Here is an 8755-nt window from a genome sequence, read left to right as displayed (position 1 = left end):
AGATTGATTTTATCGCTTGAGCCGGTACGGTATCGAGATAACCAAAATTTGGTCCGAGAACACAATTAATTCATAGTGCATTTCTTTTAGAACATAAATGAAAATAAAAAAAATCCCACCTGCGCTTTCTCAAAGAAACTTTTACAGTGTGTTGTACTACTTTTGGGACAAATTTTATCAAAATTATAGAAAACTTCATCGCCTCTAACTCAAACTATGGACAATTTTATGTTTAGGGCGTCTTGAAATCTCTTGACAGCCTCCGAAGTGCTCATTTTCAACCTTTTTCAGCTGGACCAAATCAATACTTTCCTTGGTAGTAATTTGGAAGGGGTATAAAAATTAATGGCAAGTAACCCACTGTCAACACTAGGAACAACGAAAATCGAAAATCAAGGGACGACAATGGTGGTCTCGGACCATAATAATCTCTTTATTGCTATTTTACCTTTGACGATGTTGTTAATGTTATTGACAACAGCACGTGCGCCCGTACTTTCAAGCGATATTTTTTCATATCACTCTACTGAGTTGAGAAAAAGAATTGGGGAATTATCAGTTAGGAAGATCAAAAGAGTTTTTTAGTAACATAGCGATAGTCGAAGTTTATCGGGGATAATGGTAGATTACTGGATGATCATCATAAATGAACGCCGTAGATTTACCATTACTATAAGTATTGTTATTATTATGGAAAAGAAATTATTATCGATTATAACTGATAAACGATCGACAACTTATAATAGTATAACTTTATTCTTTGAGGAAATTATCCAGAACATTAATTTCATATATTTATCAAAGTTGTGAAAATTCGAACATCTAAAAATGTTGTTTGTTTATAATTGTCATCTTTATACATGTTTGGTTGTTTACAGTAAGTTATGTTCTATTGGGTTACTGGGATATATATGCACGAGTGAACTCGGGTGGTTTAAAGTCATTGGAGCTATTGCAGTCAAAGTGTGCAGTAACAGTTTGCCAAGTAAATAATATCATTAAGTACATTAATTTTTTCTTCAGATTTGTAAATCACTAGTATGGGGAAGCAAGTACTAGCTGTTTAAGACCGGTGTATTAATACGATCTTTCCACACTAATATATTCATATTTATAATAATCATAGAATGAAATGTGTTTTATCTTAAGAAGGAAATTGTGGTTTTATAGCTAGCTAAACATCTCACTTGTATGACAGATGTATAACATTACATTATATTGACAACTATGTGTGAACAAAACAAACGGACATAATAGGTAAAAATGTCACAAATAGGGGTGCAGAAGTCAACATTGTGTTATAAATCTTAATCACTTTAAAAAAAAATAATATGTAAATACACATTAACCATGGTACAATAACATTATGACGGGATGTATATGTACAGAGCTACGTCTTGTGTTACAAAGAAACTCACCAATGCAGTTTTAACAAAATTGAAGGATAATAATAAATAAATAAATCATTGTTCTATAACACAATCACGGGTTGTATACGTTATAAGCCACGTAATATATTACAAAGGAACACTAACAGACACATAGACAAAGCTTAAAAACTGAAAGACAAGAACACAAAAATTATCAAAGAAAAATAATAACGACGGGATGTATAGGCACAGAGTCACGTTAAATTGATACCACCAAAACAACCTGAAGGTTATCATTAATATTTATGAAGACAAATAAAAGAATATATTATACTTTAACACGTTATTAAGATGATAAAAAACGTCAGAGCCAAGAATCTATATTTCAAGACCATGGTGTTGATATGGAATATGTATCAACAAGGTCATGGTATCTTCCGATGAAATATATTGAAGAAATGGAACGATACGTTCTTTAATATATCCCTGGTTCATCAAATTTCTGAAGAGACACTGGTGACGTTTAACAAATTCTTAGTATAAATTACTGCATACTCTTAAATACCGAATAAGTTGATAACTGTAAATCCTATATGCAGGTGAAGTTGATATATTGCTACTACATTTTATAGGTGTGTGAAACTAATAATTTTTAAATTAGAATCGTCTCGTTTGTCATAGATTCTGATACTGAGATGACCATTTATGTCAGATTTGACGTAAAAGTCTAAAAATGCGACAAAGGAAGCGGTTTCTGTTGTTTCTTCAATTTCTAGTTCTGGGGGATATATTTATTTAATTGAACCCTATCAGAAAAAAATGGGATTGTTAATGGAAGGAACATCATCAATTTATCTAAATGTAAATTGAATTGACCTGGCTTTTTGTGCCTCCTTTGTTTTTGACAATAAGAAACTCCTGCATACTGATCACTTGTTTCTTCTGTGTAGCATGTTTTACCTTTTTGTTCACTATTAAGAAAATATGCCGTACGGTATCCCAAAGTAATAAATTTACATCATGTGTAGAGTATACTACCATTTTGGTGTTGAAAAGTATTGTGAATTATTAATTTATTTTGACGATTTTCAATTCTACATTTGAAATGGTGTTAAACAGGGTTAAAACAATCCAAAGTTTTTACAAAACTAATAACACAAAACAAGATCGAGTTTTTAAATTAGTAGTTATTTTAGATTTTGTTTTAGAATCCACATATAGGGTTAACATTGGTTAAGACTTCAACGCGAGTTAACAGTTTCACAATATTCATGAAGAGCTTCATTCACTGCAGACAAAATTGTGTCAATCTTATGAACAAAACCATAGACGTATTGGCAACCTCTTTTGGGAAGGTTTGGTCCTTGGAGTTTATCAACATTGTTCTTGTTTTGGCTTTCAGACTTTCATCTGAGGGTCACTGGTTAGTCTTGTGAGGACGAAATACACGTCTGGCGTATTAAAGTTTAATGATACCTTGTGTTAGCTATTATTCGTGTGTTTCTCTGTCCTATTTTAATGTTATATATTTAAGGTTTGGTATGCCATAAAACCAGGTTAAACCCGCCATATTTTTCTTAAAATGTCCTGTACCAAGTCAGGAAAATGGCCATTGTTATATTATAGTTCGTTTATGTGTTGTATCTTTGTCCTTGTATATGTAATGCCCCCCCCTCCCCCCAAAAAACTCCCCTCCACCATGATAACAAATTTACTCATACTCTTTTTTATGTTTTATAAAGATAAGGAAATATAGAATACAAAAGTTCGTCCGAAACAAAATAAATCGTTACAGACGTTTTAAAACAAAATCGCAAATAGAATTTGAAAATCAAAATCAATTAGAACCCAAAGTTTTGACAAAAAGAATAACGGTAACATTTTTCTTGGGAAGAAAAAGAAAACGAAAGAAGCACAAATATAAAACCTCAAGGATTTTTTGGAATGCAATGGTGATCAGGGGTGAAAGGATTTTAGGCAGGCATATCCAAACCCACATCAGAATTTCTTGGTCCTAAACCTTAAAGATTTAGTGATGTACAAATATGTAGAAGTTGAACATTTGCGTGACATCTTACTTAAACTTTGTGTTAGTGGTAAGTTATTGACAAGTACATGTCCTTTAAACTTTATACTGAAATATTTACCTACAAACAAGATCTGTCGGTAGGTATTTCGCGTGTTTACTTTTGCTAGAGTTTCAGATATATTATCTGCAATTGTATTGTCAGTTTCACATTTGGCTTATTTCCTCTCTTTTTTCTTGAGTCAATTTCTTTTATATTTTCAACATTTTTTTTTAAAACAATTCAATTCAGACTTGGTTTTAACCTGGCTTGATCTTTTCCTTTGTTAAGCAGATTCCCTTGTGTCAAAGTGTTGTACAATTGCTTCTCACATTGTTAAATACGGACTTCGGAGTTTCATTGTCCTAACAGAATAAACATAAATTTGTTATTTTGATACCAGTTAGTCATAGAACATACAACATTGTGGTAAAGTGAAAACAAGCAATAAACCAAAACATGCAAGAGTTCCAAGTGGTGAAATTGAAGTCATCCGTTCGTAAATTTTTCGGACGACATCACGAGTTTACTGGCCGTCATGGAATATCTCTTTCATAGATGGTAACGGATATGTTCCTTATATGATGAGACAATTAGATATTTCTCCATCCAAGTCACAATTTGTAAATTGAAGTAAACCATTATAGGTCAAAGAACGGTTGTGTCGCAATCACTATCCCGTACCCTTTTCCCGAATTTGACCTACCGAGTTAGACTTATTATTGTGTTTGTTAATACATGAGCAACACGACAGGTGCCACATGTGAAGCAGGATCTGCTAACCCTCCCATAACAATTGAGATCAGATTCATATATATGAGGGGTTCTTGTTGCTCAGTCGTTAGTTTTTCTGTGCTGTGTGTTTTTGAACTGGTGTTTGTTTATTGTTGTTTTTCTTTTTTAGCCATGGTGTTGGCTGTTTGTTAAAGTTTTTTGCATATGAATATCTTATACCCCTTAGTATATTTTGCCCTTCTTTTTCGGATATCAAAAGATTTTTTTACATTACAAAATTAGTTAACACTTTTTCACATTTTATTTTTTATTACCAACGTTAATAATAAGTTCTTTAATAATAGTTTATGAACCCGTTAAAAACACTAAAATCTTAATAATCGAAACGAAACAATGTTATCAGACTTAGTTTAGTTTTTGTTTGTGTTGTTTAGGTAACTACACAAAGTAGAGGCATTCAGGTGTTCTGAAGAGGCCTATAACATGTATAGCTGAGTTGTGAAATTGATATTTCTAAATATTATAAGACTGTCTGTAGAGCGTATGGCCTTCAAATGACCTTCAATTTAGTGAATTGTATAATCAATATTAAGAACTTTCGTGTACTAAATACATAATTGTAGATGTAGATCGTCACGTGTTAAATTATTTTGAGATGTTTATGTCGTTGATTGGTGTTAATGCAATTTTGCAAATTTTACCAAGTTCTTTTAACTGTTTATGTGGTTGTCCTAGTAGCTTCTAAACGAGATGTATAATTCATTATATGTTTAACATCGTGTTCCTTTACCCGGTCAGACTTCCAAGATGTTTTTTATATATAAGTCAAACACTACATATCAACCCTTTGTTCTATATTAAGCTTTATGGTGGACTAACCAGTAAAAACAAAAACGTATACTTATACTTTTAAGACAACTTTACACGTAAGGCCGTATGCAATCTCATGAGTATAAGTGTACCAACACATTTAAAACACTAAAAGAAATATGCTTGAAAATGGAAAAGATATATTTAGGCAAAGTTTAAGCCTTAGTTGAATTGCTTAAATAAAAATCGGTGAAAATATAAAAGAACATTTGCTCGAGGTGCACGAAATAAGGTTACGTTTGAAACTAGTGATACAACCAATTTCTATTACAATACCATTGCAAACAGTAAATCTGAAACCCTATTAAATGGAAACACGTAAAATGTTTCACTAAAGATGTCTTTGCAAACAGTACATCTGATGCCCTAGTAGTGGGAACACGTAAAATGTTTGATTGAAGACGTCTTCAGGCAGTTCGTGTTGGTAGGTAAATATTTCAGCATACAGTTTATAGGACATGCAGTTGTCAATTACTAATCACTTACACGAAGAAAGATGTCATACGAAGTATTCAACATCTGCATATGTGTAAACCATAATTATTTAGTACGTGTAAACCACAATTATGTGTACTACTACGGTAACCTTAGCACTTCAATTCTTCAATGGGATATTCATTCGTCAGATACTAGGCAGTAAGACGTCTGCTGCATTGCCTATTTTTCCCTTATCAAAATGACTGGTTTTCTCACTTTACTGCTGCTGTATATATAACGTAATTTTTAGATCTCTACCTGGAGAAATGATTGACGGCAAATGAAAACTTGTTTGTTGTGAACCATATCCTGGATGCTTAGTTCCGGTGTCCAAAGAAGCCAGATTATATCTAACGTAGTACCAAAAGGGTTAACAACAACTTACGAAGGGGACAGTGACCGGAATGTATTAATTGAAATATACACAAATGATGATGACACGCGAGCTGTTATCGTTACCACAGAATGGGGAGCATTACTCTTTTCGTTGTGCTAGCGTATAACAGGTTTACATGCATTGCACTTTAACGATTAAATAAACCATCATAGATGCCAAGTTTAAAATTTGGTACGACAGAACTGAGTGTCTTCTTAAAAAATATTCATCTTCGAAAAGAAAACCAAGGAGGCTTATGTATAAAAAAAGACGAAAAGCTTTGAGGTCCCAAATTTACGATCAATTTGCAAAGTACAGCTCAGATAATCTATTCCTGGCAAAGGTAGACAATTCGAAATAGTTATTAAAGGTACCATGCTTATAATTTGATACACCAGACGCAGGTTTCGTCTACACAAGACGTATCCATAATGCTCGGATCAAAATAGTTAGGAAGCAAAAACAAGTACAAAGTATTTCGAATATTGCAACTGTAAATTTATAACTATGACACCATTAGCTGCCTAAGGAGGTAGACTTTGAAAACAAAACAAAACATTGAATACGTCTAATATAAAACGGACGATACGTTCCTAACTGTATGACGTTGAATGATAAGTGACCCACACGATGTACTTTTAATTCCTTCTCCTTACAAACTGATCATGTATACAGCTGAAAGGACATACTATCATAAACTGAGATGTCACATGCATCGCCAATTTATACGTACTCGTACATTCCTTGATCTCAAATGATAAGGTTTGAGCATCTTCACGCAGTTGCATGTTAAGGAGGATAAGTGCATCAAACATACGACCACTATAAACAAACGAACAGTATAAAGTGTAATTTTCAATCAGGAGTCACAGTACTGGTGGCATATAAAGGATAACAATATGTTGTTGCGATATGAAAATGAACCCTGTTTTAGATTTGTACTAACCCGACATAATGAGCTGGTTTTTAAGCGGACTACACAAGAACATTCATACCGCTTATATATATACAGATATGATAACATTTTGAAAAGCTTGATTTACCAGCATTTTAAAAAGCACAATATTGAGTTTATGCAATTCCAACTTATTACACCCGTCCAGAAATAACCTGTAATAATTAGCTTAAAGATTCTCATAAAATTTGCAAAATGTTGAAAACACACACAATCTGCTTACTCCCGAAAACCTGAGATCACCCCAAGTTTTTAGTGTGATTCGTGATGCTAAGTTTTTATATTTCTATGTTGTATTTTGTGTACTATTGTTTTTTGGTTTCTTTTCTTTAGCCATGGCGTTGTCAGTCTATTTTTCGAATTATGAGTTTGAAAAGTTTTTTTTCAATTCATCTAAATGGTCGTTAAAATCATTCTAAATGCAAATTGATTTGATGAAACTTATATAAATTCCTTAGCGTATATCGTACTTAGCGGAAAAGCAATAAATACAAATTGTATAGTCTTAAGTTTGACCCGACTGGCAAGAACGCCAAGACCTCCCCCAAACAAACTTAGTTTTTCCTGGAGACCACCAAAGCAGATTTTTTATAAGATAGGAAACACGTATTATAGCCTTCAACCATATACCGCTGCTATTTTTCAAACGGCGAACTTTTTTTTCAAATTTATTCGACAGTTCAATTGAACATTCATAAACTTATTGAAACATGATTCTATAGTTATAAGCCTATGAAAATACAAACACGACATGATTATTATACGATGTAAAAACACTTTTGGTATATCAAATATTTTCTAAATGATATGGTTTATATAATGAATATAATAGACAAAAAAGAATGAGAAAGAGTTCCAACTACACATTGACCTGTGTACCAATCACAATATTCGTATTATCATTCTTGTGTCGAAATCTTGGTTACTGGACTGGGGCCGGTAACAAGAAATTTTATTAGTAGAGGTCTTAAGTATTGAATTAGGGGGAAGATAAGATCATTCTAAGATCACTCAAAGAGTGTAAATCAAAGCTCCCTCGGGTTGTTCGTAGATCGCTCTTATTTCTCCCTTAAGTTGCATCGTAATAGTTTTCAAGTTACGAGTTCTTAATAATTTTCTGGTGTCTCCGTTTTTGGTTCCTCGCAAGGAAATTAGAATCACCTTAAATAAGTCATAGAAACGTTTTAACGAACGATTAAATGTGCATAACAATCAACTACCCATTTAACCTAAAGAAAACAATTCTGGCCGCAGACCACCATTGTTCTTCCGGCCCTTTTTTGATAAAAGTAAATTTGAATTAAAAAATTTGAACCGCTTCAAACATGAAATTATTTTAACTGCTTATATAATATATTTTAATAATAATATGCTTGTCTCAGAACAACCCTTTTGAGGGCCATATTATTCACCAGGCCAATGGTAGGATTTGAATCGAGTATAAATGACGAGTCTCAAATGACGAAGGCTTATTTTTCTATCCTACCGTTCATTTCGGTCAAATCACTACTAGAACGGTTTACTTTTATAATTTGTAGTTTGGATGGAGAGTTGTCTCATTGGCACACATACCACATCTTCTTATATTTTTTCCCTATAAACAATATTTTTTTTCACATTTTAAAAGCCTTCTTACGAAAATAAAATCACAAAAATACTTACTCCAAGGAAATATCAAAACGGAAATTAAGTCCTTAACCAAATGGCAAAATCAAATGATCTAAAACATCAAACGAATGGACGACACTTGTCATATTCCTGACTTGTTACAGGCATTTTCAAAGTGTAAAAATATGATGGATTGAACCTGGTTTAAAGAGCTGAACCTCTCACTTGTATGACAGCCTTGTCAAATTCCATGATTTTGATAACGATACGTGAACAAAAAGGACACAAGAGGCAAAAA

The sequence above is a fragment of the Mytilus trossulus genome, unplaced genomic scaffold (assembly GCF_036588685.1).
Source record: "Mytilus trossulus isolate FHL-02 unplaced genomic scaffold, PNRI_Mtr1.1.1.hap1 h1tg000247l__unscaffolded, whole genome shotgun sequence".
Lineage (NCBI taxonomy): Eukaryota > Metazoa > Mollusca > Bivalvia > Mytilida > Mytilidae > Mytilus > Mytilus trossulus.
Note: the sequence above shows the minus strand (reverse complement) of the source record.